Genomic DNA, 17,838 nt, shown 5'->3' with positions numbered 1-17,838 from the left:
AAATACCATAAAGCTCTTCACAAGTACTACCTCCAGTGTCTTGTTCAAATTCTGAGCCAGGAATACCCTTATTATCTCCCAAGTACTAAATAAATTCCCTCAGCAGTTTCAATAGTCAAATATCCATGTGTTTCTGAAGCATGGCATTTAGATTCAAGGCTAGAAATGAACCTCTGCAAATGCACTGGACAATGAAGTCTGGTCATTTGAAGCTAATGTAGCTGAAAGTAGCTAGTATCCATCATAACAGCAGCTGCACATCACATAGGACTTCACTAGCTGTGAAGTGATCTGGGCATTACATAAAGTAAAGCCTATGATGTTAAAGATAAGTGCAGAGAACCAAACGGTATCGTGTGCTTCACTGCATCATGCCTAAAAACCAATACTATTGAGTTGCCTGCAGTTAGTGCAAATTTGGCCTGATGACTGGTTGAAAAGCATAATCTTTACCTTTGACTCTCAACTTTTGCTCATTTCTTTAGTTGTAAATATAGCTTGTGTGCTTTATTCCTAACTGTATGCTTTTGAGTTGTGTAAAGCTGTAATGTAACTGGAGGAGCCTTTATGCCTCTGGTTTGAACCCCTTGAATTAATGATCTATAGAAAAACACTTGAAAATGTAATCCAGCCTGAATTCAAAGGCATCAACAATATCTACAGTCACTGAGCTGAAAATGTTATGGAAATATTTTGGCCAAGGATAGAAGAAATCTCTCTCCAACTGAAGATTTTCTGAAAGAAAGTATGTGTGAGCAGAGTTTGTGTCTATGGGGAGGAGATGGCCTTTAAATCACTTTTGCAGCCTGCAAAGGGTAAATCACATTTAAAGCCACTTCTTTTTGATTGGGAGCTGTTGCTTGCATCTTCTTATGTCTGTAAATAAGAACAGATGTGTTGTTACTCAACAGTTTTGATTAGGGTTTTCCCAAACACAATCTATGTTTGTGGGTATGCTGGTCTTGAAAACACAGTGTTGTTCTCTCAAATCAAATCTCTGTACTTCCTTCCACACTGCTGAAATGGGAAAAGTAGATTTTGTGTTCATTTGAAAAGAAAATGATTTTTTTTTTTCTTAAAACACATGAGTCACTGAAAGTGGAGGGGGCAAGTCAGAATGACAATTGCTCTTACTCAAGATGTTTTATCAGTGGAGTGTGTTAATATCTGATTTATAAGTTCTATCTACATGTGAGTTAGCTGTCAATAATGACAAATATATTATAAAGTACTTAAAAAAAACCTGGTAATTGTTTCAGGAAAATATTATTCATTAACAATAAACTGAGAACATTCAGGGACAGTAGTCTAGTCTATATTCTGCAGTAATCATTTCCAAGTCTAAGCAGACTTTCTTCCATCTGAAATGCATGCTATTTTACTTGGCTGCTTAAATTGTTCCCTAAGTTCATCCTGGTATGTGTTTAGAGGGTCTGTATAAATGAGGATTTGCCATAGCACAGGTCTTCTGACTTGAACAAGATTCAAATGCCTATAGATGAGATGGAGGCCAGCTCTCATTTATTCTTGTTGACTAGCTTAAATTTCATGGTCCCACTGATGGGATACTGAAGAGCCACATCTGCAAAAGTGCTCATCCAGCATTATTTATCTCAGCATAGCTAATGATCTATTTTTATCCCAAGAATTAACAATATTTAAAAACTAGAGCAGCTTACAAACTATAGTGCCACAGTAAAATGAATGCAGGTGTCTATAATGGGCAATTAGGAAAAAACCTCAAAGTTGGCCACTGAGTCTGGGGAAGTCACACTCTGAAAATGCACCTTTGAAGTTTAATAACTACACTTTAGGGGATGATTGGAATAGATAGCATTAACTGTGCAGCAGAGTGGTATTTTTTTGGAGTGAAAATATTAGCAAAGACCCATTAGGCACTCAGGAGAGAAATGTTTGAGAGCTTCTTTTCAGAGAAATTTGGTATTGAGCCAGTGGTAAAGTATCCCAAAAAGGGATCTAGTGCTTCCAGCTGTGTGCATCACATACTGGACCTCAGAGGGAGGTTTTGTGAGCATACCCCGTCCTCTACTTCTGCTTTTAAGTGGTAGTTTATAGAACTGGAGAGGATGACATGATAATTCTAGTATTAAGATGTTTGCCAAAATTGATGGAAAACTTATATCAGTGTGGTTTCATGGGTTTGGTTTTGGGGTTTTTTAAAAACAAAACCAGACCAAAAAAGTTCAAATGAGTGTAGCCCTGATGCCCATGTTGTATTGAACTCTGTCTTTAAGAGCAGCCTATTTTTTAATTTATGGTTTAGTCCATCAGTGCTCTGTTGTGTGAGTAAATTGGTAACTAACTAAAGCTTAGAATTGCTTTCTTAAAACTTGTAATTTAGGCCAAATTCTCAGTCAACATAAAAGTATGAGCTTGAATGGTGCTATGTTCTATGTACCTGGTTTTCCTGGATTAGCCTCTGGGGTAAAATTTCACCTTTTGGTAATTCAGAGAATCATTTACCAGCATCTGATAGTGTGTTGCTAGATAATAAAGCTGAGTACAAATAATAATAGATATTAAGAAACAACACTTCCAAGCTTCCACTTGCAAAGTCTTGCTTTGAAAAGGCAAGGTTTAAGGTAGAAAACAATAGAAAGTGAAGGACATTGTTTCATGGGCAGATCATTTTAATGAGCACATCCTGACACTCTTTGTAGAGATAGGTTCACGTATTACTCATGTTTGCCTAGCTCCTTAACGCTTCTTGAAATGTTCTTTCCTCCCCTCCTCTGTCCATGAATGTTTGTAGTGAATTTAAATTTTGAAGGCTGTAATGAGTTTTCCTTATGTGTATAAGCATGCAGGTCACATAGAGCTTTCCACATCATAGCATGTAGAGAAGGCAGTTGCTAATGAGAATTGTCAAAGTGAGAAAAGAGAATGTTGTTGTGAGCAAATTCCAGGGGCACACTGATTATAAAGGACTTGGCTCCTTTATATGTACTTGCAGTCTGGTAAATGGCAAATACAAGCTTGTAAACTTGCTACACAGATTATTGTTTTACAGTCAGCTTTTTTACTGGGGATAAATTGGACAGCTTTCCACATGGTGTGCACATTTGTATTGTTCCACCATGTTTGCCTTTTGCACGTTCACACTGGTAACTGGTAACATACTTGGGGGAAGTCAGGAGCACTTGGACTAATTGCTATTTTGAGACTAGTTTACATCATGGGAATGCACCTGAGCTAGACCTATAGAAAACATTGGGAACATTGAAATAAATGTAATGTTGACAGTAAACAAAAAAATCAAGTTTGCTGCCAAGTAGTTCAGTTCAAAACAGCAACAACAAAAACCAGCCTCAGATTTTCCCTGCCTGTGTACTGTGTCTGTCTCTGATTTAGTGGCAGCTTTGGAAGACTGTGCTCAGACTGTAAGTCCAGTACAGCTGTGAAGAGATGTGCACTCATTAACTTTCACTTGTAGCTGTATCTTAGCATGATCCATTGGGCCAAGGGAGATTATGAATGTTGCTATTGTGTGTTGAGAGCATTTGATATGCTTTCTGCTGGTGTTTCTGAAACATCTTGCATGAAATGAGCAATTTTGGGAGAAATAATCACCCCTAAAGAGATGAAGGAAACATTTCTTAATGTTTTTTAAAAAGATGGTTTATTTTAGGGATTTCTATTCAGTAAAAAAAGTGCAAAAGGATTCCTAAAGATTCACACTCCAGATATTCATCTGGATGTTTTTCTCCTGGTAATGTGTGTGTGATCTGGTTTGTGGGTTTGGTTTGGTTTTGTGGGTTTGTTTGTTTAAAAAAAAACACACAAGCAAAAGCTCCCAAAATATCCCAAATGTTTTCTTTTCAATTAGTTTTATGTGCAAATGACTCAAAATCAGTGGCAATAGCTGTCATAAGACAGCTTTTGGCAGCAGTCACCAAATAAAAGGCTTAAATTTGTTTTAAATGGATACCTTTCAATGTGTATAGTTACCAGGATTCCGTGCTTCCATGTAAATAATCTGTTCTTTTGAAATCTACTGGTTGATGTGACATGGGAACAAATGACTACTACAATTCCTTCTGTCTGGAGGGAATTCTGCTCATGCATCTCAGTATTTTTCCAGAGGATTTATGGTTTTCCTTAATTTTTATTACTAAACTGATTTGCATGAAAACAAGATCTGTGTTCCATAGGGATTCATTGTATCCAGATGTTTGTTTTCTATGTGAAGTCATAATCTCATTTATGACATTGCATTTGGTTGTGGCAAAATGGTGATGATGACAAAGAAAGGATTATGACTTTTGCAAGGGATAAACACCTGCAACCGATTCCAATAGACAAAGACCTTTTTCCATGCAAATGTATTTTGTAATACAGAATTTTATAAAGGGATTGAGGCTGAGGGAATACTTGTGTAGAGAAAAAAGAGGTAAGCCTTAGCTGTAAAGAGCTTGCATTACTTCTTGGTAGGTCCTTGCTTGTACCAAGAGAGTCTTTCCTATCTCCTTACCACTCACTCTGCTTCTCCAGACTTCTTGGTCCTAATATTATCCTTGTGTTGGGTAGTTTGTCTCTTACGCTGTAAACCACAAAAGCACCATATTGTTTTGATGTCTGCTCAGGCTCTATCCCAATGTCTAGCTGAGTTTTTCTGGAATCAATCCAGATTGGAGCAAGTTTTATGATGAAGCTGCATTTCTGTTATTCTGTGTCTTGGTTTTCTCTGGCTGACGTCTCTAATTCAAAGGAATTGATGCACAAAATTTTCTACTAGCAACACAAGGAAGTTTAGTCTTGAATTTTTTAAGTCTTCAGGAGACTTTCCCTGTTCTTTACCTCAAGAGGTTTACAAGAAAAACCTTTAGTTAATCCTCCAGACCACTCCTTGGATAATTTGGACATCTCTAGGACTAGTGTGACAGAATCAATGGGGTTCTTTCTCTGCTGTTCTAGTTCTCTTTGCTTTCTCTAGATATTGTCTAGCTCAGATAAACAAAGAAAACCTCTTCTATTGAATTCTAGCAGGAAGTGGAAATTTGGCCTGAATGTTCATGTCCAAACATCCCTAGTGTGCACTAGGGAAAAGAATTGAGGGGGAAAAAAAGGGGCAGAATGGATTCCTTAAAGAAGTTTCAGTAATCCACTGGTCATCTCTTGTATTCATAGTTGCAAGTCTTGATTTGGAAACTAAAACTATACCAAACACATTAAAATTATTCATTCTTTCACCTCCAACATCTCGTCCTGGACTCCATCTCCAGAGGAGAAGGTGAAAAAAGGTTCATTGTTTAATCCAAGTCTTTTACTGCCTTATTTTAAGGTGACTCTTTATTCCTTTCTGCTCTCTTAGTAGAAGTAAACAGCTGATCTATCTAGCTGTGTGCTTGGATGCACTAGTCTCTTGATTCTAGTGTCTTCCTTCTACCTCTGATTGCTGTGTACATCTAAGTTTGTATTTAAACTAGCATCTGTGGTCTGATGTACTTAATTTTCCTGCTGTGCTTTGCAGGAAATTCCTTCAAGTCTTTGGAGCTCTTCATTATCTCTGTGATCCTGTGTAATAGAAATATGTTTGTCCTTTAATTTCTTTCATGGTTTCTTTTTGAGACACAGTACCTTAGTAAAATATAGGACTGTGGATTATTGAATTATTCCAAACTTAACTTGGTTAATTTAATGCTGAAAGATTCCACAACTAGTATAAAGTGTCTAGAGTAGCAGTTACACATAAGCCCACACCTCTAAGGCCATGCTAAAAGTTTATGAAAGCAGTCTGGTTTAAGTGTTATTATGTAGAAGATAAATCTTGAGCTGTCTAGTATAATTTGCAATACTAGATATTTCATTTTTAGGTTTAATGACACCAAGTATTCCAATTGTTTTAACAAGTTTGGTCAAATGTCAAATCTAGTTAGCATCATTTATCAATAACATTTAAATTTTTTGCCTCCAGCTTTGGGCTGGCAATTTTATGTGTGCATGTCTGCATATAATATATAGAGATTCATTATTAGCTGTGAAAGAACAGAGATTAAGTCTTTAAAATATAAAATAACAAATAGCACGCTACAGAAGGCTCGAGGGAGCGTTAGAAACAAGGAGTATTTGTCACTTCCAAGCTAAAACAAAGTGGTTATAAATACATTGTTCACATTAACATCACATTTCCTTTTGGGTAGACTGCAGATAGAGGCTTTAAAATATATTAAGAAGCTAAGTTACCAAGAACAGTAGAATTATTGATCATAGGTAGAAAGGTAGAATTTAGGAGTTGCTGAATTCAGCTGGTTGTCAATGTAGAGATATGAAGAAGGTCCTACTTGAAGAGTGATCTGACAGATAATTCAAGGTGTAGATAAGTTATTCACCTTGCTTATAGAATATAATGAAGTGAATGAAAATGTCATCTTAATTGAATATTTTAATAAGCATAATGGCCCAGGAGGAGAAATCTTTTTTTGTACTTAGCCACTTACTGCCTCATAAAAATTTGGAATAATTATGGTAAAAAAAGGAAGTACCATGAATGGAATTTAATGCTTAAACAAAAGGATTGGCATAGTGACAATGTTGGGTGAGTTGCTCCAGAGACACTATCAGTGGTGGTGACTATGGTATTTGTCTTTGGTACTGTTTCCCACCCAAAATACCTTACAGATTTAACCAGAAGAGCTTTTGTCTTTTCACTTTGGGAGAACATGAGATTGATGTACGTTGGGCATGACAGTTCTGAAAGACTTCAAAGCATATCACAGATGTCCTAAAATACAGATCCATTAGAGGGAGCAAAATGCAAACTGAGTGAGATAAAGCCTGGCTTCCACAAGCACTACTAGCACATTTGCTCTATGCTGTCAACTGCCAAACTTGGGCAAGATGAGCATAGATAATGCCTACAAAGATTCTTTGACATCACATTGTGTCCTGTGCTGGGAAATAAGGGTTAAGGAGTAGTGATTGCATGGACATTGAGCTGCTCTCTCCAGCTCCCTGACTGTTTCAATATGTCTGACCTTTAGAGGACAAGACAGCTGTTTTTTTCAGAGAAAGGACTGAAGATGTATCCACAGGTGGGAATGGGGAGGTGAAAGGAAGAAGAGCTTGCCCCACTATGCACAAATTGCCACCACGTCCTACACTATTGTTCTGAAAGAGCTCATAACTTGCCTTAAAGGTAGCTTTACAGTACTGAAAAACTGGAAAAAAGAGGAGTGTGGATTAGGAAAGATCTAGGTACCATTTAAAACTCCATTTCTCTAGTGGTTTAACTTCTGCTCTGGGCTTCATGCATCCTCCAAACTACAACGTCCATTTGGCTCTTGCACAGAACCTATCAATTTCAGGGCATCCTCAGCCTTTCATATCTCACAACACAAAAGTAAGTCTGACTCTTTTAATCCTGAATCAGATCCAAAATGATTAACATTTATTATGTAGCCACTTAATGGCTAGTGGCTATCTAGTCAAAGGAGATTTATATCTCCTTACAACAGCTTAATGTATACTTATGCTCCCCCAGGGTCCCTTGTCCAGCTGAATGGCCAAAATGAATGTGTTCAGTACTCTCTCTTGCAGCTCACTACAGACCCAATGACTGCTTGCACATTTTTATCTGATATATCTTGTCAAGGATAATGCCAATGCCAAACTGAGCTGTAACAGCAAATCTCATACAGGGTCCTGCTTACAAGAAAGTCTGTTTTCAGAGACTGTCCTGAACTGTCAGAACTGGTGGTTTTGCTGCGTAGAGGATTCTGTGACACTGTGCTAACACTTGGATACTAAACGAAGCATATCTCTGTCAAAAAAATTTGGCTTAGAGGGATTACTGAACAGCACACTTGCTATTCTTATTTGGAGTTAAATGTTTTGCATGGTGCATGTGACCTTCAGGTCTCCTTGTGAGAAGCCTAGATGCAGAAGCACTGAGCATTTGACCTAAAGAATAATATTGGCATTGAGTGTACAGTGTACAGCTCATGTAACTGTTCTTATTTTATGTGAAGTATAATTTTACTATATTACTGAGTATAAGTACAGACAACCCTACCGAGGTAATAGCTGAGCACCACAGCTACATAGCATGGCAAATAATGCAGTTAAAATGACTGTACTTAAAGAAATCATCTGGAGCCAACACTTTCCTAAAGGCCTACTCTGAAATTTCACAGTATTTGCTTATTGTCACACTTTTGAAGATGTGGGAATAATCCTTATTTGTGATGGAAGCCTCCTTCTTCATAGATACATAGTCACTCTATCCCACAGAAAGATACAGTAAAAACACAGAAAAACAATCCAAGACTAAATCTGACCCACTGTCTTCTCTTTTACTTAGAAGGCAGGAAAGTAATCTGTTAATTACATGGCTAAACAACTACATGAATACTTCATCCTCTCTCTTGTCTTCAACTTATACTTTGAGAGTAAGTAAGGGTGGATCTAATCCTTCCACAGCTTATGTAAAGGAGCTGTGTATCATGGACAATGATTTTTGACTTGTTCCCTTGCCCTGATTCACCTGTCTCAGCAGATGAGGTGATTGCTCTTGCATATAGATTGTTATCCAGAGATGCTTATCTGGCCTTTGTATGCACTCCTGCATGAAGTTGCCTAGTATAATATCTTGAAAGGCTTGCAGAAGAAATCTGTTAAATTACATCTTGTATGTAGTCAAGTTTCTTCTTGTAGGATCATTTGAATCCCAGGCTGTTTTAATTAGTGTAGCCTAATCCTCAGTAACACAAGAGGCTCCCTGGCTCCCTCTGATTCAGTTCTCTGCAGTCCCACAGAGAAGTACCTTGAATATTGCATCAGCCAGGAAGGACTATGGCAGTTTTACCTGAGACTTTGTTCTGGGAAGTAAACAGGCTCCCCAAAGCATCTACTTCTGTGGTGCCTGTAGCAGAGCTATTTTGATGTGAAGCATAAATGACATCAAGTTATATTAAAAAAGACAGTAGCTGCCCTGATTCCAAATGTGTGTTGAGCCTCAGTGCTCAGAAAGAAAACAGAGTGAACTTTGTGGCCATAATCAGCATGTTTCCAGGAGACTAGCAAATGTTTTATGATATTATTCACAACCATTGCACCATCAGGAGCAGTCCTGCATTTCAACTTAATTGAGCCACTGCTATGACATAGCCAAGCTTTTCAAGTGGTAAAGTTGTAATTATAGAGAGTGCTTCTCTGGCACTTTCTATTGGATAGCTCCTTTCAAAATATTAAGCCTTCCAAATACACCTGTGAGGAAGATTTTCCTGAGGGAACTTTAGATGCACCGTTCCTATGCCAAGCTCCTTAAGAGAACAGCATCTATGGTATCTTTAAATGTTGGATTCTAATCCCATTTCATGCATATTTACTGCAGGGCCACCTCTCCCCTTCAAGGTGTAGGTCCTATAGGATCTATAGGTACATTAGTAATAAAAGGAAAACTATAAAAAATGCAGACCCTCTTCAGAAGGAAACAGGAGACCCAGTTACCTGGGATATGCAGAACGCTGAGGTACTCACCAACATTTTTGCCCCAGTCTTCACAAGTAAGTGCTCCAGCCACAAGGTACTAAAAGCACAGGCAGGGACTGGAATAATGAAGAACTGCCCACTAAGAAAAGGTTGAGGACCATTTAAGGGACCTGAAGGTGCACAAGTCATAAAATCGTTGAATGGGTTTGGTTGGCAGGGACATCTTCTGCTAGACCAGATTGCTCTAAGCCTCATCCAGCCTGCCCTTGAACAGCTCTAAGGATGGTTTATCTACAACTTCTCTGCACAACCTGTTCCCGTGCCTCATCACCCTCACATGGCAGGGAACTAGATGATATTTAAGGTCCCTTCCGATCCAAAGCATTCTATGATGAGGTAGGGATGGGATGTTCACAGTTTGGAAGACTGTAGAGGTAAAGTGATGAAAACAGGAAAATAGAGAAGAGTTTGTAACAAGGGATCTCCACCTTTTTGCTGTATCTGTTTTTGTTGGAGAACAAAATCCTTGTGCAAGTTTTGATTTCCAGGGCTGCCATGAAAGGCATATGAAATGAAACTCGCTCTACCTTGAATTCCTCAGAGCCTAGATAGTATGAAGGCATATATTCAAATTAACTGTCTGCCTCTTTCCTCCCACATGACAGGAATCACTCTCTTTTGGTTTAAAAAATACTCCTCCTTCTGTTGTCTTACTCTGGATTTCTATAGTTTGGGTGTTTTTTTCTCTACTTTACATTCAATAGTTGTGTACTATGATGTTCCATTGCAGTGAAAAGCTCTGGGACATCACCTGACACATACTACTCATGGTGCTATATCGATGCAAATCATAGTTGGCTTTCCTTGCTTTTCATGCTAGACAGTTTGGCATTATAATTGCTTGGTACTAATATTTCCTGTCCCAAGGCTATCAATTTGTTTTCAATTCCTCCACCTGTTGGGTTGGCTCAGGTACCCCACTGGGTTTTGTCCTAGGCATCCACTACTTAAGTTAATTTATTATGCTCCCAGCTCTGGAACATAGGCACCCTGAAGCGTTTTTATAAACAGGGTTGTATTACAGAGTTGTTTTTGTTTTCCAAAGTTTTTGGCAGGAATGTAGTTGAGTTTCCTCCATGTAAGCCTTGTTGTGAAGCTGGCTATTATTGCACTGCATAAATCTATATTCTTTGACCAATTTTCTGGTCAATAGTGTGCTGTGTATATCTACTGCTACAGTGCATGCTGTGCAAATAGACAGGATGGGAAAGTGCACCTGAAGAAAGGTCTTTGCAGATGATTGTTTCCACATAATTCATCTGCTTTTCCTGTGGTTAACCTTGAAAATTACTTTGTCAAATGATGGAAAGAGGCCAAATTTGGCTTTCTGCAGCATGGATTTCAAAAGGCAGGACTTAGTCCAAAGGGAGACACTGGGAAATAAGGTGGAATAGCATACAAAGAGTAGGGGGAAAAAACAGTCTGTCCTCTTAGCCAAAGCTCAAGGTCTATCACTGTACTGTCTTAGAGACCTGAGTAAGAATAGTAGCAAAAGGTAGCATCAATCACTTCTGTGCTAGGCATTTCAGGCTTTTTAGGATGCTAATTTACAGGCACATTCCTCAAGGCTGGTATAACAGGTAGTTGACTGGAAGAGGCTGACAAACTAGAAATGCATAAAATACTGAGACATGAAAGCCAGACCATCTTTCTTTCTACTGTGTCCTGCGTGCTGGCTGAGGCATGTTTACCCTGTCTTCAGACATCATTTACAGTGATAGAGGCAGAAGCAGTTGCTATTACCCTTTAAACAAGTTAACTGAAGTATTCAGAATAGGACTGAATAACTGGACTGAAGAATGATTGTAGGAGACTGTGGATTAAGCCTTTAACCACCTTGTTGTGAGAGTAGATAAGCACAGCAGATACCTACGCTTCATGAGCAGGAGGATGGATCTAGTATTTGATCTGTTCAGGTGAGAGTCACACATAAGCAGAGAAATCTGATTTTATATGAAAAATATCAAAGAAAAAAAACCCAAAACTCAAAAGTTCTTTTCAGAATCTGCTCCATGGTGACTTCATATCAATGTTAAGAAAATACCTTCTGTATAAAACAAATCTCAGTCACCTTGGTGACAGTGGCCACTGTTAAATTGTGCTCTGTATATCCTACAATTTTTTACACTTCTTACTTTGATATATTAATACTAAAATATTGAATACTTTGTCTTATCTGTCTTCCCTTTCTTCCTAGCAGATAAAGAAAGTAAAAATAGCCTGAGCAGTGAGCTTTGTGGTTTTGCTGTGATTTAGTCAATTCGGTTTTTGATTCGTGTGATCCAAGAATGTTTGGGGCAGGAGGTCTAAGTCAGAGAGGGAGTGAAAGCAAATCTTAAATCTCTTAGTAAAATGCTTGTTCTGCTCTTTCTGCTGGAGGGGAGGAAAAAAAAAAGACAAACAGCAGAGCCATTACAACTTGGCCTGAGTCCAATTCCTTAGTTACATCTATGCCTTCAACTCTGCCTGAGAAAGTAATTTTAAAGAAATACAGTTATTACATGCATTAGTCCTCGCATCCTGGGAGGTACATCTGTACTCTTCAATCTTCCTGGATTACCACAAATGTTTCCTGAAGGCCTTTAAATCCAGTGAAGACCAATCTGAGAAAATTCTCCCTGCAATCCTTTTCTTTTTCTCCCTTCACCGTTGGAACAAATCTGCAAGTGCCTTGCAAACTACATTTTAAAAATCATGAAACCTAGCAAGAAAATTCAAAATGGCCTGTGAAAACACTGCAGACAGGGAATGAAGTGTGATTAAGTTCTCAGATTCCTTTCTCAAATCAGTGCCTTCTGAGCATATAAGGCCATTGGCTCGGCTGTTCAAAATTGTGGCTTCCCTGATTTCGGTGAATATGTACCGGCTTACTGCTGCTGAAAATGGGACCCAGCAGGATAAATGTACACAGCCTTCAAAATACACTGTAAATCATACACTTGAATCTGATAATATTTTTATTAGTCTTTTACTGATGAAACTCAGTGGTGCTGTTCCCAGTTTATATCAATGTGAATTGAAACAGAATCAAGTCCAGCATCGCTAATCATTTGGATTCTGTCTTGGGTCATAGGTCTGAAATGTGATCAGAAATAATTGCCTACTGTTTGGTGTTCTGAGGCCAAAACCAGAACTCTTTGTTATAATGCATTTCTCAGTAAATACCTCTGTCATTGCTTGGAGTCCTAATAAGATCACAATTACATTCTGTAAAATGATGAATCCAAAAGCCAGTTGTTAGCTAATGCTCCTGGTTCTACTGATGCAACTTGTAATGTCTGTGAAACTGCTCCATGTTGCTTTCCCTGTTGTTGGTACTACTGCACTTTGGACCTAGGCCATGACAAGTTTTCCATCTGCATGGCCTCTGTGGCTTGGCTTTTGGATGTGCTTCTCTAGGAAGAAGTAAATAACAAGCAGATCTGGGAATGGTCAATTGAGCCGATGGAAGTGGTTGGGACACTGGTTTCCCCACCATGGTATATGGGTCACTCTCCTAATGATGCCAAGAACAATCTCCAAGTGGCTGATGTGTTGTTGAAAGCAGATGGTTTGCCTTAACTAGCAGAGAAACACGAATTAAAACACAGTCCTTAGTGTGTTATAAATGGAAAGAATGACAAGATCCATAAAAATGGTTTATTTTGTTAAATATCATTTGCTTTTTCTGTGCAAGTTTCACTAAGCCAAAACTAGCTATAAGGGATTCATGTTGCAGCATAACTTCAAGAGTTCATGCTTGACTCTTCTTTCACTTAAAAGTGAATATTCCTTGTAGTAAACAATTCCTATGCTGCAGATAATAGTCTCTTTGATTGATCATCTTCAAAGGGTATTGACCATTCCATGAGAGATCCTATGGCAGAACTGTCAGATATCCTGCAGGACCTGGAGCCTCAGCAGAGCTGAAGTGTGTTTATGTGTGAAAACTGTTACAGCATCAGAATCATTGCAGATGGACTCATCTGTATGGAATACATAGAGAAAAACTAAAAGCAACAAAACAATTCTAGGATTTGCTTTTAAACTAATATCAGGGAATTAATGCACAACAATAACCTTTAGCAGGCCTTACAGACCACTTTTCTCACAATGTCAGCATGAAGCTTTTCCCCTCTTGGTTTAGCTTACATGCCAGGTAAAAAAAAACCCTGGTTTTTCTTTCTTATAAATTGTATAATTCAAAGGTCAATAATGGTATCATGTATCACGAGTCACTTGCCATGCCACCTAGAGCTTAAGGGCACATGTTTTAATGGGATCTGTCAGCCTCTTCTTAACAGATTTAGTATATAGTTGTAATATATTAATAGTTTCATTTTCAGATTTAGCTTTCAACCCAAATAACAGTGGGAAATTGATTGCAAGCTCAGTGGTTTCAGAATGGAACCAGATTGCTGGGCATGAGTTACAGCCACAAAAATCACAGCAAGATCCTGGATGGGACATGATAAATGGGAGATGTTTTGTGCATGGGCATATCTGCTTTCATTAGAGTAGTCTAAAGGATAGTCTGAATTTTCAGACCCAATAAAAACTCAGCTGGGTGCCTAGATTTCCACTTTTTTGCAGTGCAGCACCATGAGAGACTGTCACTGTTCACTTCCTCTTTGTGCTGAGGCAAAAAGCCCAGTGAAACTCAGAGCTCAAGGCATAGTTATCCATTGTGCTATCAAGCCAGTATCAGAACTCCATTAACTTCACAGAGGCCAGAATACTTCTTCCCATGTTTAATAATTTCTCAAACAGCAAAGAAAGGGAGAGATCTTTGTTAATGATCTTGGTGTCTCTGCCCGTGGTTTGTTGTGAGGGATGAGTTATTTACTAATTTCTATCATGGGATCTTAGTTATAAGGAAAAAGCTTAACTCTTCTGGGCTAAATAGTGTTGGAACTTGGTAGTAAAATCATCCATCAGTGGTAAATAACAAGTACTTACATTTACCTACAACTCAAACTGGTATGTGAGTTCTCTGTTGTAAATGCTGAAGGAATAATTGATTACATGTCTACCTAACCTTAATAAATCATATCCAATGATGCTGATTGAAATAGAATTATCAAATTGTTAAGTAGTTAATTCATTAATTTGCTTTTATATATTCCAGTTTCTCTGAGGAATAACTGTATTTTAGTTCTGACAAATCCCATTTGCTCTCCAAATCAAAACTCAGTAATAGCACAGAAACTGAAATGCTCAGCGTACAGCAGATGTGTTGTTATATCTGCAGTAATGATTTGTCACAACTAAAACAAAGTAAAATAATGTTGTCAGATCTCTTTCCTAAAATTTTCTCAAAACTGCAATCATTTTACAGATTATAAATAGCTTCAGAATAGCTCACCCTTTCTAGTGGGAGCTGATACCACCCTACATAGAGATGAGTTTTGTACAGAAGATGTCTGTCATACTATTTTTAAATGTTCTCTGGCTATTAAAGCTGTCTTTATGTCCTTTTTGAATCTTTGATATTTGCTATTCATATTCAGTTTTCTACCACTTCCTTTTTTGAATCTTGTTACACAAAGCAGCTGTTAAAAATAAGCATCCTAAATGAATTCTTTATGTGGAACTGATAAAATGATCTCCAAGGTGTTTGCTGTAATGTTTTCAGACTTCTGTCTTGCTAGACTTTCTATCATAAATTTAGGGTGGTTTCATTTCAGAAGTAGGAGCTTTGGTGTGGCTTATTTGAATACCTTTAAATAATGCTTGCAGTGATAAAGTATTAAAGTGTTGTTACTTGGCTTCCTCGCTGAAGTGTAAAGTCCTTGAGTCATTCGCTGGTTTAGTTGTTAACAGACTGTTATAAGAAAGGGTTATTGCAGGGAGGCTGAGGGCTTTTCCTCTTTACCTCCTTACACAAAATACAGTTATAGATACAAGTGCAATTTGATCTTGCCTACAGTCCTCCTGTGGGGATGCAATACTGCAGCACATCTAAGGAAGTCTACCAAGATTATGTATTTAAAATTCCTTATTGAGTGCAGGTTGGCAACTGGACTAACAGCAGCCCAATCCTGTTTACCACCTTCTAGCTTTTCCTTGGAATATTTGCTATGTTCAGACAGAACAGGGTAGAAAGTCTATGAAAGTGTAGAAAAAGAGCAGTAATTTCTCCTAGTAGTAGAAGAAAAAATTACACTCCCAGTACAACACCAAAACCACCAAAACTGTCCATTTTCATCCCTTGTTTATTGGCCAGTATTTGTTCACTCCTTTCATCTACTAAGGCAGACACATTTCTTGGTAAAAAGATCTGTTTTCTATTAGTCATTACTCTTCCCACTGGCTGAGAAGAAGCCCCTTTCTTTTTGTTTTGTATCACTAAAAAAGCTTGCATTTTTATGTGTTAATGTAAAATATAAACCTACCCAGAGTTAAAGGTGCAGAAATAAATGCTCTTCTCCACTCATTTATGCACACATGTATTTTATTCATTTAGCTTCTTTAACAGTTCCAGTGCTTCACACAGTTAGGTCAGAAATAATTGTGGAATTATAAAATGATAATGAAAATGCATGATATGAAGCTTCTGCCTGCAAAAGCCTTTGCTTCATGCATTGTTTGTTAGTTCAAGTTAACTTCTGAGTCTTTTGCCACACACAAGGAGTGAAGTACCCTGAAAAGCCTGGAAAACAACCCATGTCCACTGGGTTTTTCTTTATACTGAAAAGCCATATCCATACTAAGAGCTCAAATGTTCTCTAATCAAACAAAATTAGAGCAAAATGTTAGTTCACAGCAGTCTGAAAACCCTTCCCAATCTATTCTGTATGGGGTTGAAGTCGGAGTTTCTCTGCTGAATGTATCTGTCTTTGATCACATCTTTGGGGCTCTCTACATTCTGCAAAGTACTTTGCAAAACATCAGTGTGGATGTTTCTTAACTCAGGATTTCTTATTCTTTGTAAGAGTAAATCCACCTCTTAGGGTTATTTTTAAATTTATCTTAAAAAGCTACTTAAACTGGGAACAGAGCTGCTTTTTTGGGTTTGGTGTTTTTTTGAGGCAGGCAAAAATAGCTATTACAGAGAAGGAAATAAAGATGTTTTGAGATGGTTCCATTTTTCTGAAATTAAAAGGCTTCTGGCTAAATTTACAAAGAGGAATGTTCCCTCATGAAAGATGCTTGTGCCAAAACCATCCACTGCTGCTTGGCTTCAAACTCTGTTTTATCTCTTATGCTCTCTTTTCTGCTGCCGCTCTTCCTTTGTACTGTCAGCTCATCCTCTTTCACGAGCTGACTAGAAGGCACAGAGATCTTGTTAGGAACGTAAGATCCTGTATAAATTGTCAGCAATAAAATATTACTTGTTTGTTTAACCATGGAAGTCCTATAATGCAACTAGTCCAGCAGCATCACACTTGAGCGATTTCTGAAGACCATTACTCTAGCAGATGTGATGGCTGAGTGTTTCTTGCCTTTCTTTGCCTATATCTGACAAGTTAGGAAATGAAAGAGAAGCAAACATGATCTTGATTGCAGATGTTCTGAATTGTTTTCTGATTACTGGGGGTATTTGCTGCTTTATTTTTAAATACCTCAGTCACCTATGACTTTGCTCATGAAACTCACGTTGTAGATCTGAAACCTGTAGCAAAAATTATTTTGCAAAGCAGAAGGGTTTGATGTGCAGTGGCCTTTGCTGAAGGATGTCATATTAGGTTCAAAGTGTGCACACTGACCCAGCCTGTGGCTGAGATGACCTCACAGAGAAGAGCAGAAGTGAGGCAACAGCTGGGCAAGCCTCAGAACTCATCAGCAGAGAGAGTGCATGCTGCCGAGGGAGCTGTTGTGGTGTGGCTGGTGGTCTCTCCTTGGCTGTCCTGTGGCTGGGACAAGGGAATAGCACAATCAAAGAATCAGGGAATGATAGAGGTTGGAAGGGATCTCTAGAGATCATCTAATCCAACCCTCTTGCTAAAGCAGATCCACCTAGATCAAGTCACACAGGAATGTGCTTTGGCAGGTTTTGAAAGTCTCAAGTGAAGGAGATTTAGGAGACCTGCTCTTCTAGGGAAGCCACAGATCCTCATGAGCAGAGGATCCTCACTGAGACAGTGCTAGACAGTTTGTCTGGAGTTTGTCCATGTATTTGAGGGCTAGTATGATGCTGTTAGTGACCACAGCTCAGCCTGTGAGCAGACTTGCTGCTTCAGTCGCTTCAGCGAGTGACTCTGCCTGTGTGTTTTGTAAGAGCTGTTGCTAATATCTCATCTGTTTGTTTTGCTTCTGGGTAAAGTGCAACCTTTCAAATCCCAGGTCTCTGCAAGGAAATTGGAGAAAACTAGCTTATCTAGAGTGCCATAAGTCATTTGTTCTCCC

The sequence above is a fragment of the Colius striatus genome, chromosome 15 (assembly GCF_028858725.1).
Source record: "Colius striatus isolate bColStr4 chromosome 15, bColStr4.1.hap1, whole genome shotgun sequence".
Taxonomy (NCBI): domain Eukaryota; kingdom Metazoa; phylum Chordata; class Aves; order Coliiformes; family Coliidae; genus Colius; species Colius striatus.
Note: the sequence above shows the minus strand (reverse complement) of the source record.